The following is a 21,546-nucleotide window of genomic DNA, read 5'->3' on the forward strand; positions in this document are numbered from 1 at the left end:
AGCAAAAGAAAATGATGATGAGAATCAGCGGCAGTAATAACAATACAGCAACAACAATCCAGCAGCAGTAACAACCCAGGAACAGAGTTTGCAAACCAGTAGAACAGTAATCCCAAAAACAAAAGCTTCAAGCTTTGAATGAAACAACAACCATTAATACTAATTTCAAACAAAGAAAGAAAGCAGAAGATTTTTTTAGTTTTTATTTTTATTTTGAAAGCTTAAATATTTTTCGGAATTTTTCTTTCTCTTAAATGTTCAGCCCTTTTTTTCTCTCTTTTATTTTCTATCCGTTTTTCTCTCTATCTGTGTGTGTTTTTCTCTTTTCCGTTCTCGGTGTGTTTTTTTCTCTCTATGTCCTTGTCTTGTGTTCAAGACTTCATATATATAATCTCATCCCATAAATCTTTTAATTAATTAAAATCAATACTTTTTCTCTACCCAACCCATTATCTTCCCACTCATCCTCATTACATTAAATAAACATATCACACCGCCCCATTATATTTTGTCTCCCATGCCTAACATAAAATAATGCAAGATTCCCCCCACCAAATTTTGTCTTGTCCCCCCTTTATATTAAATAACCATATCACAACCCACCCCATTTTATTTTGTCCCACATGCTTCAAATAAACAATTACAAAATGTACAATTCCTAAAATACACCTCCGACCCTATTGCAAATTACTATTTTACCCCCCGAAAGTACTATAAATTACCAAACTACCCATCAGCTATAACACATCAATTAATCAAACTTAACCAAAATATATGCAATATGATTAATTTCTAACAATGTTCAAACAACAAATTTCATGAACATGATTTCTTCAACATTTCAACAACAAAGCACATGAACATGATTTCAACAACATTTCAACAACAAATCACATGAACACAAATTGAACAACAAAGAACAACTAAAATTTGATTGAACAATATTTTAGCAACAAACAATCCTATTTTCGGATTCAACAACAACAAACAAGTATATTTAGATTTCTAAATTCAATCATATTGAACTTAAAATCAATTCTAACAACATTACAACCAACAATTCCTATATTAAACTTTATGAGACAAATTCAAGAAATAAATTCAAGAAATAATCATAAATGGTAAACAAGAAATCAAACTATACACATTTCGGATTCAAGATCAAACAAACATAATATGAACATGAATTAAATCTAAAAATAAAAACGACGGATTCAAATGATTAAAACCAACATACTTCCCTTATTACAACTAAATTCTTTTAGGCAAATGACAAAACAAAACCTAAGAAGAAACAATTATGAATTTAAACTTGAACTTAACAATATTAACAATTTCCGGAAAATACATAAAATACATGAAACAAATTGAAGAAACAATTAATTAAACTTCAATTTGTATCTAACTAATATTAAACTAACAAATATTCACTTAAACAATAATACAAACATGAAATAAACATGAAAAACAAATTAATTAATTTACCATTTGAATCTGAAAATTAAAATCAACAAAACACATGAACAAACTAAAATTATTTCAGCGACGGACAAACAAAACAAGAATTGAATCATTTATCGATTTTGGATCCGAAAAACAACGAACAAAAAATATGGACAAAATTTGAAACATAAACCAACTAACCGATTCAAAAACAACGACGAAGACGAAGATGATGGAGAGGCATGAAGCAGTAGGGAGCTGCTGCGACGAGCAGCAACAACATCGCGGCAGCAGCTATGGCGGATGGCAGCAGCTGGTCGAGGAGATGGAAGATGCAGCAGCGGCGCGTCGATGAGGTTGCTGAAACGCAGTTGCGCGAGCAGCAACAGTTCGATCGCGTTTGGTTGAAACAGAAGCAGCATCGACATGGATGACGATGAAAACACGAAGAAGAAGAAGAAGCTGAACGCAGCAAGAAGGAGAAGTAGCTGAACGCAGTAGGGGAAGCCATGGATGAGCTCAAACTCGACGATGACGAAGCTTGATGGAGGAGGGCAACTATGGAGTTGTTGGTGCGTGTGTGCGTGAGTGACGGGGTGAGGGGGCGTTCGTGGGGGAGGGTGGTCGACGTTGCAGGCTGGGGTTTGTGGGGGGGGGGGGCAGCCATGGATGAACTTTGGAGAAACTTGGAGAAGAAGAAGCAAAAGTGGGGGGTGGCGGATGGGTTAGCATTTTAGGGTTTTCTCTTTTTTTTTGTTTTTTTTGTTTTGTAAGATAGGGGTGTTGGGTTATGGACTGGGTCGACCCAGTTCGAAATGGACTGGTTCGTAGGGAAGATTGGGCCATTTTTGGGCCTATGGCTTAAAATCGAAGAAGAGGCCTAATTCCGACTTTCTTTATATTTTCGCTCACTTTTCTTCTTTTATTTCTCTAAAACTAAATTATAAAAATACTTAAACTATTATTAAGAACTAAATTAAGTTATAAAAGCGCAAATTAACTCCAAATAACAATTAACGCACAATTAAGTAATAATTAAGCATAAAATTGTATATTTGGACATTAAATGCTAAAAATGCAAACGATGCCTATTTTTGTAATTTTTAATTTTTGTAAAACAAATTTAATTACTAACAATTGTAGAATTAAATCCTACATGCAAAATGCGACATATTTTTGTATTTTTTATTAATTTAGCAAATAAACATGCACAGACAAATACAAATAATTATTCAAAATATCACAAAAATATCACAAAATTGCACACCAAAGAAAAATCATTTTATTTTTGAATTTTTTGGGAGTAATTCTCATATTGGGCAAAAGTATTCTCTACCGATCATGAGCACTCTTATTACCGTAAATCTCTCCCGAGTAATCACGACAATTTACTAGACGCACTCTCCCGAGCTACGCTAGCTGGCTTTTGATACAGCTCACTTCAGATCGCACCCAAGGCTTCGTTATCCCTAATCCCGCCTTTAAACCCTCGGTTATTGATCCCTCATATACTCTGGGAGTGGTGTTGTTCAACAATTACCTAAATATGCACTCTCTCCCGAGTTATGCATACTAAATAGGCACAGCTAATTGAGAGCTCTTCAATTAACTACAATAAGAACGTAGTTGAACAAATAGAGATTATACTACGGCTCAATTATATAAAAACATAACAAGAATTTATCCTACAAAAGGTTCTATCAAAACTCTAGATAACAAATTAGCTATTCATAATAGTATGTAAAACTACAATACTAAAAGTCATAACCAACAATGAAAAATAGGAAGAGGAAAGAAAAAACTTGTAGAAGAATTCCCAAGCCTTGCTCCTATTGTGTCTCTGCCTCCTTAGGTCAAATCTATGTCAAAAATATATCCTCCCCAATTCTTGGTCGGCTTCCTTGGTTTAATATAGGGTTTAGGGCTTAAAATCCCGTGTTTTGCACTTTGGTCCCTAAAATTTACGTATCCTGCTGCGGTTCCACCGCGGTCGCGCCGGAACCGCGGCCAAACACCCTCTCAGATTCCTCAGTTGTCCGCGACTGCCCTCTGCCGCGGTTCTGCCGCGGTCACGGTTTTTGACCCTGTTCCGTTTGGAATTTGGAAAAACGTAAAACATAAAAGTTGTATCCCTTTGAGTTAGCTTTCCAACCATATATTGTGGAGCTCAAATGGAGTTCTGAGTAAAACGTTATGTCTATTTTACTAGACAATGCATAATATGCCTCTTCGAGTTTTCGTTTTGTTGTTTTATCATCCGTTGATCCCCGAACGCGATCCCAGATTAATTCCTTGAGCTATTACTCAGACTTCAAAGCTCCAAACCACTTAAATTCATTACATAACATCTATATAGCTCAGAATCACACCTACAAGGCATAAAACACTAGCGATTAAAGCGCAAACTCAACTAAAGTGCAGTAAATTAGAGTGTAATAATCGACTAAAATATATAATTATATCCTATCATCAGAATACAATGAAATACATGGAATATAACGAAATACATTGAATTACAATGAAAAAAGACAATGAATACATGAAAATACAGTGTGATTCGTTGAAAATACATTGAAATATATTAACAGAAAAATAAGTTGCTCAACCCCAAAATCCGTCGTCTTTGTTCAAGAACAAACCCTAATATCCGACGAATCCGCCGTCGAGCAAAAACCCTGAATGGAGACGGTTGTTGCTAGGGGTGGGCATTCGGTATTTCGGTTCGGTATTTAAGAATTTCGGTTCGGTATTTCGGTATTCGGTTTATCGATTGTGTATACCAAATACCGTACCAAATTATTTCGGTACGGTTCGATATTTCTTATTTTGGTTCGGTATGGTTTCGGTACGATTTCGGTTTAACCAAGACCCATTCAGATTGTTGCATTTCAGTAATTTAACCAAAATGCAGATGCAACAGTCTTAACCAACAGATGCAGCAGCAGTCTAACCAACAGATGCAACAAATATTTCTAATTAACCCATCTTCTTTTCTTTCTCCAACGAGCTGTAAACGGGTTGACTAAGTTTTCACAAAAAAAAATATTGGGAAAAAGAACTATTTCCAAGAAGATAAATAAAGAAGCAAACTGTAACTTTGGTTTAAATTAGCAGCACATACATGGAAGGATGATACTTATGCAGAAGAAGTAAATAAATATCAATATTCATAAACTCTTGAGTCTTGTAAGATGAAGGTCGTCATATCATAACATAAAAGTTTGCTTAAAAAGTATCATTTAATTAGCAGCACATACATGGAAGATGCACAAGTATGAAACTGGACCAACAAGTACTGGAAATGTGGAACAATATCTATTCCATTTTGGTGTGTCACTTACTAGTTGGTGTCAAACCATTTTGTCATCTCCATAGCAGGGACAAAGGCATTTCCTCAGGCCATAGACAAGTATGCTTCGAACCCGATCTCACCGCCGGTCCAGTTCTCACTTCTCTGAGTTCTCTCTCACAGTCAACGTAGCCGATCTCTATTCTCTTAGGTTAGGTTTCTCCGTTTCTGTTTCTCCCTTCTAATTCCCTAATCCCTAATTCCCTGTAGTGAAAGACTAAAGAGGTTTCTGTTAGGCCTTATTGGGTTGGGTTGGGCTGGCCGGCTGGGGCGCTGGGTACTAGAGCAGTGTGGACTGTGGAGAATTAGATGTATTACATATTGGGTTGGGCTGGGCAGTATAGGTCCAACATAAAATTCTTTACAAATTCGGTATTTCGGTATACCGAAATTTCAAGATCCTAATACCGAGGACCGTACCGTAATACCGAAATACCGAAAATGTTATACCGAATTAGACCGAAATACCGAAAAAACCGAAATCGAAATATCGAATTAATTCGGTCCGGATCAGAATTCGGTTTTTCGGATTTTATGCCCACCCCTAGTTGTTGCTTTTATTAAAGCCTTTCGATGTGTTACCGACAAACCAATCAGATAACAATTTTCATTTCAGAAACCCTAAGGTAATCTCACATAGTTAAAGCAACTTGATATTTACCGTCTCTTCTTTCTCTGTTGTTGCTACATTTGTTAAAAACTCGAGAAAAGTCAGCAAGTTTGTGCGTTAACTCGTTAACGAACAGAGGCAACAATCGTGATTTTCTGGGAGAAGAGAGTAAAGTGTATGCAAAAAGAGAGAGAATGTGGTTTGTGAAATTTACCGTGATTATGTGAGAGAAAATCTGAAAGGGGAGAGAGAAAAATATTAATTAGCGTATATGGTACCTTAAGTATAGGATATAACTATAATTAGATATTTTGTTATAAAGGGTAAAAGGTAGCTATATAATATAATTTTTTAAAATGATATTTATTTAAAATAAATAGGGTACTAAGCTTTTCTATAGGATGTAAAATTTCCTAAATTAAATAGCCCGTTTGGATGAGCTTGTTGTAAGCCACTTTTAAGCCAAAAGTTAGTAGTTAGGAATTCTAACTTTTGGCTTGTGACTTATTTTTGTCATTTTAGCTTTAAAAGTGTTTAAAAATACTTTTTTACTTTATTCAAACACCACAAAATAACTTAAAACTTATTTTGACTTAAAAGCACTTAAAATAAATCAATCCAAACGGGCTCTTAATCCAAATAATCCTTATTCACTCTAGAAAGCAATCCTTTAATTATGCATATTATTAAAGAAAAGTCCATCCATCATCAATGGGACTAGATAGAAATCATAAAATAACTCCAGCAATTGTTTTAGCTACCCTTTTAGTGCACCTCAGAATTTCCACCTAATTTCTTATTTGTGTATTTAGTCGAGTGATCTTATATAAATAAGTCTAAACATTATATACTAGTTTGATAGTTGAAAAATTACCGTTCTTAAGATAAATTGTTATCTCAACTTAGGTTATTTTTAAGATTTCTCGTGAATCTTTCCGTAGTTGACCTGTCATGTCCTTAGTCGTTAACTGAGCGCACGTGCGGTACTTGACAACTCGCTCACGATCTTGCACAACTTGCTCAGGTTCTTGCTATGCCAAGTCAGCCTTACTACACTCAAGATCGCTAAAAAATATTAGAACACATGAGAATTGTCAAAGGAAGCTTTTGTATTAGAGAGAACTTGATAGTTTAGCTTGGTGATGAATTATAAATGAATGCCCCCTATTTATACTAATCACCTAGGGGCTAGTATGTAAATAATAATTGTTCTACAAGTCCTTCCATATTTACAACTAAGTCCCTTCTCTAGAATATTTTACACAGCTAGATTCTTCTAAGGACTTTCCTAACAATTCTATAGGGTTCTAGGGTCTTCCTAAGGAAACTTCTATATTTCTCTAGAACCTTCCTACAAATGCATAAATATCTAGAACATTTCCAAGGAAATTTTCCATAGTTCTAGAATATTCCACCAAGATCTTTTCCCTAACTTATGTAGCCCTTCCATATGGCAAAAATATATGCCAAGTGGCACCTACATGGCATGATGATGTGGCGGGTCATGACACTCTCCCCCACTTAATTTTGTGCCACCCTCGGCACAAAGTATCGACACGTATGCGTGCACCTCGCCTTGGCGTCGCCGAAGATCTTTGTCCATTAGCCATGATGCCCTATGAAGCGGTTCTCCTTCCCATTTCACAAGGTACTGGTCACATCTCTTCTTATGCCGTTTGTACTTTGAATGGCTAGCAATAATGGCCTCGATCCTCCGCCCATCTGATGCCTCCCCTTTCTCTTGGTCTAAATCTTCCCATGACTCAACCAAGTCCAGAAGCTTCTCAAGCATCGGGTCTATGCTTTCACTCCCTATTTGGCTGCCCTCCGTGGTCCCATCCTTGCTAGCAAACTTGACCCCTTTGCTTGGTGCATCATCTAAGTTTGATAGTGTGCCATCATTTTGTAACTTACCATCCTCTTCAACTATGTCCGCCCAACTTTTATTGCTACCAACATGTTCTATTTGCATGGCGCCAAGATAGGCTTCGAAGTCCCCTACTTTCGGCTTAGATTTCAAGTGCATCCCTCCAATGCAGGCGGTCTCTCGTGTGTCACCCTTGTGTCCCTGAGCAAAATTTCCGATCATTGTTGCAAGCTTACCCAACTCTGGGCATTCACTTGCCCGATGTGATCCTTTACAAAAGTAGCACCCTCCTTTAGGCATGTACTCGCTATTGTTTTCCGGCCCCTTGCCGTTTATTTTGGACCCCTGTCCATTATATGATGGCCCCTTGCCATTACCTTTGTATATATCGGCTATGCCTTTCCCATTGTCCTTGTCATGATCTCCCTCACTCCTCTCGACATTGCCTTCTCTGGACTTGGCAGACTCCATCTTGAAGTCAACAAGTGACTCGGCTACCGCTATGGCCTCGTCCACATTGGCTATTTGATGTCTTCTTAACTTCTGTTTTGCCCAATTTTGCAACCCATCCATGAAGTGAAAGAGTGAATCTCCCTCGGATAATGACGGGATTTGCAACATTAAGGTAGTGAGCTCGTGCATATACTCCCGAATTGTGACCGTCTGTCGAAGCTCCCTTAGCTTCCGCCTAGCCTGATACACCACATTCATCGGGTAGAATTGCTTTTTCAACTCCTTCTTGAACTGCTCCCATGTCTCGATGTTGCGTAGCCCCTTTTCCATGTCAGCACACTTTCGACGCCACCACAGTGCAGCAATCTCTGAGAGATACAACACAACAGTGTTGATCTTGGCCTCGTCGTCTCTCACATTGCCATGCTTGAAGTAGTTCTTCAAGTGCCAAAGGAAGTTCTCTACTTCTTGTGCATCACGAACACCTTTGAACATTGGCGGTTTGGGAGCCTCGATCTTGGTCTCCCTCGTCACAACAACATTACTGTTTGCCTCAGTCACGCTAGCGTCAGCATGCTCCTCGAGCGACTCTATCTTTGCCTTCATGGTATTGATAATGCTCAATGCCTCCATAAGTCTGCACTCCAAGGTAGTGATGGTTTTCCTTAGCTCCATCTCGACCTGCGTATGCCCCTGCAAGTCATTTCGGATGCTCTCAATTTCTTCAAGAGTGTGTCCCTCAAGAACTCTAAGGGTGCCTTCCACCTTCCCCAAGCGTTGGCCAAAGATCTCGACGGCATCCATCCCCACATTCACCTTCATCACTCACTCTTTACCGAGCGAGACGTCGGATCTCCACTTCATCCTCGCTCGCCTCAGTGGCAGATGGTTTTTAGGATGTAAGCCTCTCGTTTGGCACAACCTCGGGTGGCACCTCCTGACTCTTGTTGGTGGTATTTCTCTTTTTGTTACAGCCGCTCTTGCCAGCAACATCCTGGATGACGTTGGCTTGGGTGTTGGCAGCGTTAACTTCTCTGATGTTCGCCATTCCCGTAGTTTCAACCTTTGCTCTGATACCACGTTGTCATGTCCTTAGTCGTTAACTAAACGTACGTGCGGCACTTGACAACTCGCTCACTATCTTGCACAACTTGTTCACGTTCTTGCTATGCCAAGTCAGCCTTACTATACTCAAGATCGCTAAAAAATATTAAAACACATGAGAATTACCAAAGGAAGCTTTTGTATTAGAGAGAACTTGATAGTTTAGCTTGGTTGATGAATTACAAATGAATGCCCCTATTTATACTAATCACCTTGGGGCTAGTATGTAAATAATAATTGTTCTATAAGTCTTCCATATTTACAACTAAGTCCCTTCTCTAGAACATGCTATACAACTAGATTCTTCGAAGGATTTTCCTAACAATTTTATAGGGTTCTAGGGTTTTCCTAAGGAAACCTCCATATTTCTCTAGAACCTTCCTACAAATACATAAATATCTAGAACATTTCCAAGAAAATTCTCCATATTTCTAGAATATTCCGCCAAATTTTTTTCCCTAATTTATGTAACCCTTTCATATGATAAAAATGCCATGATGATGTGACGGGGCATGACACTTGACCACTCTAATAATCCTAGGATAAAGTGTTGTCAGTAAAAGATTGGCGGGGAGGAAGATAAAAAAAACAAAAGAAAAAGGACCTTTTAGAGGGCGCATGCTTCTGCTATTTTGGAAAAGCTAAAGAAATTGGGGACCTTTCGGCTTTTCTGCCAACAGATAATTGGCACGCCGAAATGGATTAGCACACTGTTTTACTGTCAAAAGTGACCCAATTTTACCTTGTGATTTTATATCATTCTTTTTAAACCCCCAGAAATAATATGATAAATAGGAACAACATGAATTCAAGAAAAAGCCCGGATGATTTCCATTAATGACAAGATGCGTAAAGCAAGGCTCAGATGATTCAAGTATGTTCAGAGGAGAAGCTCAGATGCTCCGGTAAGGAGGTGCGAACGGATGGTTGTGGAGGGCACGAGAAGAGGTAGAGAGCGGCCTAATAAATATTGATGGGAGGTGATTAGGCAGGATATGGTGATGCTTCAGATTTCCGAGGACATGACACTTGATAGGAACATGTGGAGGTCAAGTATTAGGGTTGTTGGTTAGGAGGTAGTTGAGTCTTGCCTTATGCCATAACTTTGTGAGACTAGTTTGATAGGGATACTACTTCACTTTTGCTTTGTATCCTTCTTCTTGAGTTCATGTTGTTCCTATTTTTCATATTATTTCTGTGGTGTTACTGATATTGTCTTCTTTTATCTTTTTTATCTTTTTGAGCAGAGGGTCTTTCGAAAATAGCCTCTCTACTCCTTCGGGGTAGGGGTAAGATCTATGTATACACTACCCTCCCCAGACCCCACTAGTGAAATTTTACTAAATTGTTGTTGTTCATTCATTTTTAACACCTTCAATCATTATAATTTCACACTTATGAACAATTGTAGGTCAATGTAGGATATAGCCAAAATTAAATCATCTGAAACGAAAGCTTTTCTCTTTCCATCCTTAATGCTATATAATACATGTTTTGAGTAATATTATCATTTCTTAATCTTGTATAACTGCATATTCATTTTAAATCGCAACACTCATTTTGTAAATATGTTAGACGGTAGTGTCAATATTTACTACATATAACATTATCGATGTTATAGTTATTTCGTAGAACTTATATTTTCCTTTGGTATGCATCTACTACTAATTCTTTTGGCATAAAGAAAAAGAAGACAACTTATATATGTATCAAAATGTTTTATTTAGTATAACTAAGTAATAAAGTCAAAATGTTGACATCATAGCTGAGTGATAAAGTTTATAAGAAACATGTACAGGCGCATGTAATTATTCATTTGGTTGATCTGTACGTAGTGGCTATTGTGTACCATGTCTCTACCTTTTTTCTCTCTCTATATATATATATATTTTGTGCTGCTTCTTTTGAATAAGATAGGATCTTCTAATATGCTTCCATGTGTAGTTACGGGCCGGCCACCAAGAAAGATTAGGTGTTAATAATTGTGGCAAACGGACGGATCGGGTCGGATATGGTTTGGATCGAAAATGGGTAATGAAAAAACGGATAAATTATTCGACTCGATCCATATTTAATACGGATAAAAAATGGGTTAACCGGCGGATAATATGAGTAACCATATTATCCATGACTTCTTGCATATGATCATTTTTGGGAGAATTCTTAGTCTCCCTAACTTGAGGAACCCCCAATTTGAGGCTTTATAAATGTAAAAGTTAGATCCATTGATTATCCATTTGTTACCCATTGGTTATCTATTTTCTAAATGGATAATATGATTTTTATCCATAGTTGACATGTTTTTAAAATGATCATTATCCAACCCATTTTTTAACGATTAATATGGATCGTTAACTATTTTCTTTTAACCATTTTATCACTCAGGTATTAATATCTTATTTTTAACTTGAATTCATGTCAGAGGAGTGTTTAGACAATAGTCTATCTCTTTTGATATTCACTTGTCTAAGTACACTAGCAGCTCACTATCAGACAGACAGCTCATTTCAACCTTTTTTTGACTACATGAAATTAATTGTTTGCTTTTGGACCACTAAATCAAAATTACGTACAATAATGCTAACAACAACATCTTCATTTGTATTGTCGAAACATGTCCTAATAAGTCACAAGCTATTTTTGTGCCCACGAGATAATTTTTTTTTGGTACGTTTCTAGACGTATGAATTGTTTCTGGTTGAATTAATATTTTACATTATATCATATGGGAATTATACAACTTTGTAGTGGAGGTTTCTTGTTTTGTGTGCTATGGAGCTATTTTTGACCTATTTTTGACCTATTTTTGATGGAATTGGACTTTCTTCATAGTGCTTCTTGGCTGCTTCATGATCGGATGTTTCTTTAATTCTTAACCAGCAATTTTCTTTAATATTTCATTTTTTCTGATTGGAAAACATATTTCAGATCATGTCTATAGAGTCATATTAGATTTTACTTTGATCTGTTAAATATGCTATTAAGCTATAAGTACTTTAAAATGATCAGCAAAGTGGGGCCTCATATCAGATTTTAAGGCATATATAAAGTCACATTACTTTACAACTGGAAATCCCCAGGCCAAGGCTTAAACCACCTTAATGGCAGACAATCTGCATATGCAACTCGAGTCCGGAATTATGATTCTTTTAGACTTTAAAAATTAAAATGTGTGAAAAAAAATTTAATGACCACTATATATATAATGCTCTTTTAAAAGGCCCTATACCATAAAATATAGCGTCATTTTAAAAGGCGCTATACATATAAAGCATCCTTTTAAAAGGGCGCTATATACATAAACTTAACATAAGGGGCTATATACCCACCAGTAATTCTTCCGGTGGTAAAGACTTGATGTCAAAATGACAGTCTTAGGATTTTCTCAACCGTGTAAACCTCGGGAATTCCAACGAAAGTGTAAAAGACGAGAGCATTGATGGCCCTGATGTTCCCACTTCTGATTTAAGGAGTCGTTCGGTAGTAGGATGTATTAAGAAAAATATTTTATATAGTATTAGCTTTAGTATATTAATATTTTGTTTGGTATTCTCTTCGTTTTAAATTACGTGAACCTTTTTGATTAGTTACAAAGATTAAAAAAAAACTTTTAAATTTATGCTGTAAAATGAGGTACACATATATTTTGTGGTTATAAATTATTGCATTATGATAAATTATTTTCAAATATGAAAATAAATCATTCTTTTTGGCACGGATTAAAAAGAAAATAAGTTCACATAAATTAAAATTGGCAACTTGTGTTGTAAAATGAGGCACACATATATTTTGTGTGGTTATAAATTATTGCATAATGATAAATTGTTTTAATGAGGCACACATATATTTTGTGTGGTTATAAATCATTGCATAATGATAAATTATTTTCAAATATGGAAATAGATCATTCTTTTTGGCACGAATTAAAAAGAAAATTGTATTGGTCAAAATCTGACCATCATGACCTGACCGTCCATTACCCCCTTTTTAGCAATCGGGTAGCGAAAGTTGATAAAGTCCATTCCATTTCTCCTCCGAGATATCCGACAAATACAAAAGAACAACGTCTAAAGTTATACGTCCAGGACGCACCATTGACCAGAGTGCATCAAGTCACTCTAAGGGTAAAGGGATTTCAACTATATATAGCCAAGGAAGGCTTACAGGGGAGCTTCTCCATCTTTGCTGATGAAGGAAAATAAGATAAGAGCTCCATCCTTGTACGCGAAAAAAAAAAACAATTGTAATTCTCTTTCCTCATCAATCGATGTGGAATGCAATGTTGAATCTTAATAAGATTGCTAATATTTCCCTCGTCCCATATACAATTATCATTATGATAATATCTTTTGATATCTTTTGCTAATATTTGTTCAAAAAAGTTTTAATATCTTTTGAGCCAAACAAAAATAAGTTCACATAAGTTGAAATTTTGAACTTGTGCTGTAAAATGAGGCACACATATATTTTGTGTGGTTATAAATCATTGCATAATGATAAATTATTTTCAAGTATGGAAATAAATCATTCTTTTTGGTACGGATTAAAAAGAAAACAAGTTCACATAAATTGATTTTAATCTGTGCCAAAAAGAATGATCTATTTTCATATTTGAAAACACTTTATCATCCTGCAATGATTTATAACCACACAAAATATATATGTGCCTCATTTTATAGCACAAGTTTAAAAATCCTTTTTTTTAATCTTTGTAACTAGTCAAATAGGTTCAAATAAATTGAAATGAAAAGAGCTATCAAATAAAATATTAATAATACTAAAGCTAATACTATATAAAATATTTTTCTTAATACATCCTACTACCGAACGACTCCTAAAATCAGAAGTGGGAACACATAGCACGCCCATCAATGCTCTCATCTTTTACACTTTAGTTGGAATTCCCGAGGACTACACGGCTGAGAAAATCCTAAGACTGTCATTTTGACATCAAGTCTTTACCACCAGAAGAATTATTGGTTGGTACATAGCGCCTTATGTTAAATCTTTATATATATAGCTCTTTTGAAAGGGCTTTATATATATAATGATTCACTAATTATTTTTATTATATATTTTAGTTTTTTGAGTCCAAAAGAATCATATTTTGATTCCGGACTCCATGCAACTCTTCCAAATGCAGAGACATCCAGAATTTTGACGTTATGAATTTTGAGTTAAAGATTCAGTGGGTTCTAATATCTATATGTTTAAGTATATTTATACTTGTTTTTGCATGTATAGTCCGGAAAATCTGGTGTTGAACCCGAAAATATGATGTTGAGTTAACACCCCAAGGTACAAGCAGGTGTCACACCTTCTTTTTGCGCGCCTACCCCGAAGGATAAATGCGTGAGGGAGTTTTTTCAATTTAAGTGACATTATTCGAAAATGGAATTATTTATTTATTTCAGAGTCGCCACTTGGGAAAAGTTTGGCTTTTGGTGTCCCAAGTCACCGGTTTATCTTGAATTCCAAATCGAGGAAATTTTCGACTTTCCAAATGAAGTCTGCGAACCAGAAATTCTAAGTAAGGAATTCTGTTGACCCGAGGGAAGGTGTTAGGCACCCACGGATCCCGTGGTTCTAGCACGGTCGCTTAAATTGTTATAATGGTTAAATATCTGATTTTAATACATGTTATAACTTGTGTGCTTTTATTAAGTTTAAATCGCTTTTATTATTATTTTTAATAGAATTGCAACGTCGTGAAAACGTATCTCGAACCTCGTCACAATCAATGTACCCGTGGTCATAGACACGTTTCGACTCTGTTGAGATTTGGATTTGGGTTGCATAAATGCACACCCATACTTAGGGAAGTAATTTTATTAAAGACGCTTGTGCATTTTTGTTTGGCAAGACACGCCTCATTTTTATTATAAAAGGATTGACCTATAGTGACTATGTTTTCTATTTCGTTCGTCTCTATAATGAAAGAAAAAGAGTTCTAACTTATTTACATGCTCACGAGTTATTATAGTTGAGTTTCGAAAATGAGTCGTTAAATCTGAAAACGATACAATAAGGGCAGTCGGTTAACAATTATGGGCCCAGGTCCAATGTATAAGGGGTAAAACTGGACCTGTGCCATCCTTATTCAGATGTTGGGCTTAGCTAAATGATTCTACACATGTTCAAACTTAAAGAATCCGAAAAGAAAGTGATACCTAATGAAACCCGTTTTTTACGAATTTAGATGAGCAAGTTGTTAACTAAAATAGTTTGAACTATTGAGTAATCAACCTAAGGCCTGATGTGTATTTGGAACATGCTGTTTAATCGAACAAATTGAACTAGCAGAATGTTACAACTACACTATTAGTCCTTTTAAACTAAAAGCCTACGGGGAAGAAGTTTACAACTTAAACTGCTATAGGATAGTGCCCATGTTATACATAACCAACAACTACCTGATTCTAGTGAAGGCAACTAGCGAACATATATACAACCGAGATTCAGTATATAACCAGAGTTTACATGGGCAACGCATAGAATGTTCTAAGTACAGACAGTAAAAGAAAGAAAAGACTACATTAAACTTCAGCTTCAAATCTTTCCCATTTTTGCATTCATGCTTCGAGCAGCTTACAAGATTTACCAGTGTATCAGTTTGTGTACCTGGTATTTGAAAAGCAAGGAAAGAAGATGAAGATCAGTAGAAGCAGCAGTAGTGTAAATACACAGCAACAACAGGTTCAACAACACAACAAAACCAGCAGAATCCAGTAAATGATCAGTAGAATAACCCAGTAACCGATTGAAATCCAGCAACACCAAAATGCAATCACAGTCAAAGCAGAAGAGAGACAGGTACAAGACAACAGTAGTTTACTGATTTTTGAACAACACTCAAAGAAAAGCAGCCTGATATTATTAAAGTAAAAGTTCAGCCTCTTTTTCTTTTTTTTTGCTCTCAAATTCTGATTTTTCAAAATTCAGTCCACTCCCTCCCCCCCTTTCTTGTCCAAAATCCAGTCTATTTAAAGACTAGAATTGGCCATTCTTTTATTCAAACATTTCACTTTCAGCCTGTTTTATTCCCTCGTCATGTGCATTTCTACCTTTTTATCATTAAACCCATGCTGTTACTGATTTTCCACTAGTAAAGTCACTAAGCCAACTCAAGTAGTACCTTTTTCACTAGTTAATTCAAAAACTTGTCAGTCTTTTAACTGGCCATTTCTATTTTTAAAATTAAACCCCATGCTATTTCTGATTTCCAGCCACTAAAGGCACTTAACATATTATCACTCCCACTATTGATCCCTATTTTATTCATTAGCTTAGTGGTATATTAGTATTAAACTGACAGACCATTAAAACTGAACAATTTGCAGGTTTCTAACATCCCAACCTGTTAAAATTAATTGACGACATTTATCCAATTGACTATATGAATTACAACATATATATCAATAGCTAATGATCAGAATCGAACAGTACACACCGGTGATTCAAGTTGTACTGACAAAACAGGGAATTATCCTGGAAACTAATTAATCGACCAAACTCATTCCAATCGATTATATAGTTTAACACATACACTTAACAACGAACAGACGAAAATTTCGACCAAATAAAAGGTCTGATTTGGAGAAGAAGAAGAACAAAGCACAGAAATTGGAAATAAAATCATTCTAACCACACAAACGAATAACAAAACAAATAAAAAATAGGACAAACAGAAAGGGAAAAAGAATACCTCAAGTAAACTAGATGACCCAGGTCCGAACTCAGACTCGACCTTTTTGAGGTCTAATGGACCTTAATCAAGTGTTCTCAATGGAGAACACTTCGACTAAGGTCTATTAGACCCCACACCCTCTGCTAATTTGAACAAATTCCTGGTTCTTGGATTTCTAGGGTTCTTGGGGCTCAGATTAGGGGTTCGAGCTTTTCTGGTTCGATTCGAACCAAACCAGGCTTGGTTTGGTCACGAGGGAGGTCGGAGGAATAACTGGTGTGAATTTGGGGTCGGTTAGTATAGGTTGAGGTTTGGCTCGAATCTTCAGATGAAGATTCGAGACGATGTAGGTTGATTAGAGCCAAACGGTTTGTAGATTCGTGTCCAGGGGGTCAAGGTGCACTAGGGGTGTTAATTTGGTGGTCACCGGCATCGTTTCCGCCGGGTTTCAGGCTTTGGGGTTCAACGGCGGCTAGGGTTTGCTGATTGGTTTCGTCTCTAAGTTGATAGAGACGAAGGGGTGCAGGGGGGTGTTTGGTTACGGAGGCGTGGGGTGAGAGATGAGGGTTTATATACGGGATGGGGGAGCTGAATTTCGGCCGTTGGATCATTGATGATCAACGACCTTGATCTTTTCACTTAAGGGGACGACGTCGTTTGGTCTCGCGTGGAGACTGGGTCGGTCTTTGGGTGAAATGGGTCGGGTATCTGGGAAAGCCTGGAGCCGTTAGATGAAGTGAGATGAACGGCTCAGATCAAATACACCTAAACGACGTCGTTTGGAAGCCCAGGTCGTGGACTGGGTCAATGTAATGGATTGGGCCTGATTTTCAATTGAATTTTTGGCCCAAATCCGGTATTTTCTTCCCTTTTCATTCTTTTAATTTAAACAAAAATTCCTACTTAAATTAAAACCAAAATTAAACTACACAAATATTAATTAACATTCAACAATAATTAACACACAAATTAAAACGTTTAGTTAAAATAAAATCACACAATGACGACAGATAGAATAAAAATGCATTTTTTTGTGATTTTCCCCTTGAAAACCAAATTATGGTTTAATTAATTCCTAAATGCACAATTAAATCCTAAATATGCATGCGACCTGTATTTTTGTATTTTTTTAATTAACTACAATAAGGTAAACATTTACGGACAAAACAATTTCCAAAATATCACGTAAATTCTCAAAATTGTACCCAAAGGTAACTTGTTTTGTTTTTTTTTCGATTTCTTTTGGAGTAATTTCCGTGAAGCAAAAATCACGTGCTCACAGCTGCCCCTCTTTGTCCGAAAATGCAAAGAGTTTTCGTGCAAAGATAAAGTGAGCGGATACGAGCGATTTTTGCCCGTTGGAATACTCCGTGTGAAGCATTTTTTTGAAAGATTTGACCGAACCTTTGCTTCAGAGGTTTTCTACATATCCTGGGCTAAACAGGAATCAGGTCAATGTAGATCGGGAAGTTTTGGTAGCTGGGACTACTATGACGCTGCGACTTTACTGTTACTGTTGTTGCTGCTGCTGCTACTGCTCACCGACCTCCTTATTACATTAAAAAGAAAAATCAAAGCTAAGCTAGCTATGCCTATCAACTACTAGTTACAAGATTCCTATCTATAATTCTTTCGCAAATTGATCTTGAGTCTTAGCTGATTCTGCTTGTAGACTTCGATATGAATCTTGATGCTCACAAGTTGTAGGCGCTTGTTTATTTCTGCAGCATTGAGTGAAGTGGGATTGGCGGAGCTCATGACTTCAATCAAATTTTGAGCGATCTGCACTTGTTTGCTCCAGTATTTGGGCTCATCTTCTTTTTTGTTCTTTTCTTCCTTTCTTTATTCTGGATTGAGACTCAACCCGTAGGTCATCTCGATCCCTGTGCCTCGAGGTCAAACTTGCTCAGACAACAAAACAAACAAACGAACAAAATTTTTCTGCCCCAGTTTCACTAGGAAAATTTCGTGAGTTAATTGCCATAAAAATCTACAGAATTGATGAGAGGATTGGAAACCTCAAGTCCAAAAGGCGCAACTCAGGGATTGGAGCCCTAATGTTTGCAAAAGGCAAAATGCTCAACTCAGGGATTGGAGCCCTAATATTGGATAAAAAGGGAAAAACCGCTCAACTCTGGGATTGGAGCCCTAATGTCGGCTAAAGAAAAATCGCTCAATTCAGGGATTGGAGCCCTAATGTCGGCTAAAGGAAAATTGCTCAACTCAGGGATTGGAGCCCTAATGTCGGCTAAATAAAAATTGCTTAACTCAGGGATTGGAGCCCTAATATCGGCTAAAAGAAAATCGCTCAACTCAGGGATTGGAGCCCTAATGTCGGCTAAAGGAAAATTGCTCAACTCAGGGATTGGAGCCCTAATGTCGGCTAAAGAAAATCGCTCAACTCAGGTATTGGAGCCCTAATGTCGGCTAAAGAAAAATCGCTCAACTCAGGGATTGGAGCCCTAATGTCGGCTAAAGAAAAATCGCTCAACTCAGGGATTGGAGCCCTAATGTCGGCTAAAGGAAACTTGCTCAACTCAGGGATTGGAGCCCTAATGTCGGCTAAAAGAAAATCGCTCAACTCAGGGATTGGAGCCCTAATGTCGGCTAAAGACGACTAGGGAATGGAGGCCCTATGTCTAAAATCTCAACATAGGGATTGGAGCCCCAATATTGGTAAAGGCGACTAGGGAATGTAGGCCCTATGTCTAAAATCTCAACTTAGGGATTAAAGCCCTAATATTGGTAAAGGCGACAAGGGAATGGAGGCCCTATATCTAAAATCTCAACTCAGGGATTGGAGCCCTAATATTGGTAAAGGCGACTACGGAATGGAGGCCCTATGTCTAAAATCTCAACTCAGGGATTGGAGCCCTAATGTTGGCAAATGTGACTAGGGAATGGAGGCCCTATGTCTAAAATCTCAACTTAGGGATTGGAGCCCTAATATTGGGAAAGGCGACTAGGGAATGGAGGCCCTATGTCTAAAATCTCAACTTAGGGATTGGAACCCTAATATTGGTAAAGGCGACTAGGGAATGGAGGCCCTATGTCTAAAATCTCAACTTAGGGATTGGAGCCCTAATATTGGTAGAGGCGACTAGGGAATGGAGGCCCTATGTCTAAATCTCAAACTTAGGGATTGGAGCCCTAATATTGGTAAAGGCGACTAGGAAATGGAGACCCTATGTCTAAATCTCAACTTAGGGATTGGAGCCCTAATATTGGTAAAGGCGACTAGGGAATGGAGGCCCTATGTCTAAAATCTCAACTTAGGGATTGGAGCCCTAATTTTGGTAAAGGCGACTAGGGAATGGAGGCCCTATGTCTAAATCTCAACTTAGGGATTGGAGCCCTAATGATGGCAAAATGCGACTAGGGAACGAAGGCCCTATGTCTAAAATCTCAACTCAGGGATTGGAGCCCTAATGTCGGCTAAAGAAAAATCGCTCAACTCAGGGATTGGAGCCCTAATGTCGGCTAAAGGAAACTTGCTCAACTCAAGGATTGGAGCCCTAATGTCGACTAAAAGAAAATCACTCAACTCAGGGATTGGAGCCCTAATGTCGGCTAAAGACGACTAGGGAATGGAGGCCCTATGTCTAAAATCTCAACTTAGGGATTGGAGCCCCAATATTGGTAAAGGCGACTAGGGAATGGAGGCCCTATGTCTAAAATCTCAACTTAGGGATTGGAGCCCTAATATTGGTAAAGGCGACTAGGGAATGGAGGCCCTATGTCTAAAATCTCAACTCAGGGATTGGAGCCCTAATTTTGGTAAAGGCGACTACGGAATGGAGGCCCTATGTCTAAAATCTCAACTTAGGGATTGGAGCCCTAATGTTGGCAAATGTGACTAGGGAATGGAGGCCCTATGTCTAAAATCTCAACTTAGGGATTGGAGCCCTAATATTGGGAAAGGCGACTAGGGAATGGAGGCCCTATGTCTAAAATCTCAACTTAGGGATTGGAACCCTAATATTGGTAAAGGCGACTAGGGAATGGAGGCCCTATGTCTAAAATCTCAACTTAGGGATTGGAGCCCTAATATTGGTAGAGGCGACTAGGGAATGGAGGCCCTATGTCTAAATCTCAAACTTAGGGATTGGAGCCCTAATATTGGTAAAGGCGACTAGGAAATGGAGACCCTATGTCTAAATCTCAACTTAGGGATTGGAGCCCTAATATTGGTAAAGGCGACTAGGGAATGGAGCCCTATGTCTAAAATCTCAACTCAGGGATTGGAGCCCTAATGTCGGCTAAAGAAAAATCGCTCAACTCAGGGATTGGAGCCCTAATGTCGGCTAAAGGAAACTTGCTCAACTCAAGGATTGGAGCCCTAATGTCGACTAAAAGAAAATCACTCAACTCAGGGATTGAAGCCCTTATGTCGGCTAAAGACGACTAGGGAATGGAGGCCCTATGTCTAAAATCTCAACTTAGGGATTGGAGCCCCAATATTGGTAAAGGCGACTAGGGAATGGAGGCCCTATGTCTAAAATCTCAACTTAGGGATTGGAGCCCTAATATTGGTAAAGGCGACTAGGGAATGGAGGCCCTATGTCTAAAATCTCAACTCAGGGATTGGAGCCCTAATTTTAGTAAAGGCGACTACGGAATGGAGGCCCTATGTCTAAAATCTCAACTTAGGGATTGGAGCCCTAATGTTGGCAAATGTGACTAGGGAATGGAGGCCCTATGTCTAAAATCTCAACTTAGGGATTGGAGCCCTAATATTGGGAAAGGCGACTAGGGAATGGAGGCCCTATGTCTAAAATCTCAACTTAGGGATTGGAACCCTAATATTGATAAAGGCGACTAGGGAATGGAGGCCCTATGTCTAAAATCTCAACTTAGGGATTGGAGCCCTAATATTGGTAGAGGCGACTAGGGAATGGAGGCCCTATGTCTAAATCTCAAACTTAGGGATTGGAGCCCTAATATTGGTAAAGGCGACTAGGAAATGGAGACCCTATGTCTAAATCTCAACTTAGGGATTGGAGCCCTAATATTGGTAAAGGCGACTAGGGAAT

Source organism: Nicotiana sylvestris, chromosome 12 (genome assembly GCF_000393655.2).
Source record: "Nicotiana sylvestris chromosome 12, ASM39365v2, whole genome shotgun sequence".
NCBI classification, from domain to species: Eukaryota; Viridiplantae; Streptophyta; class Magnoliopsida; order Solanales; family Solanaceae; genus Nicotiana; species Nicotiana sylvestris.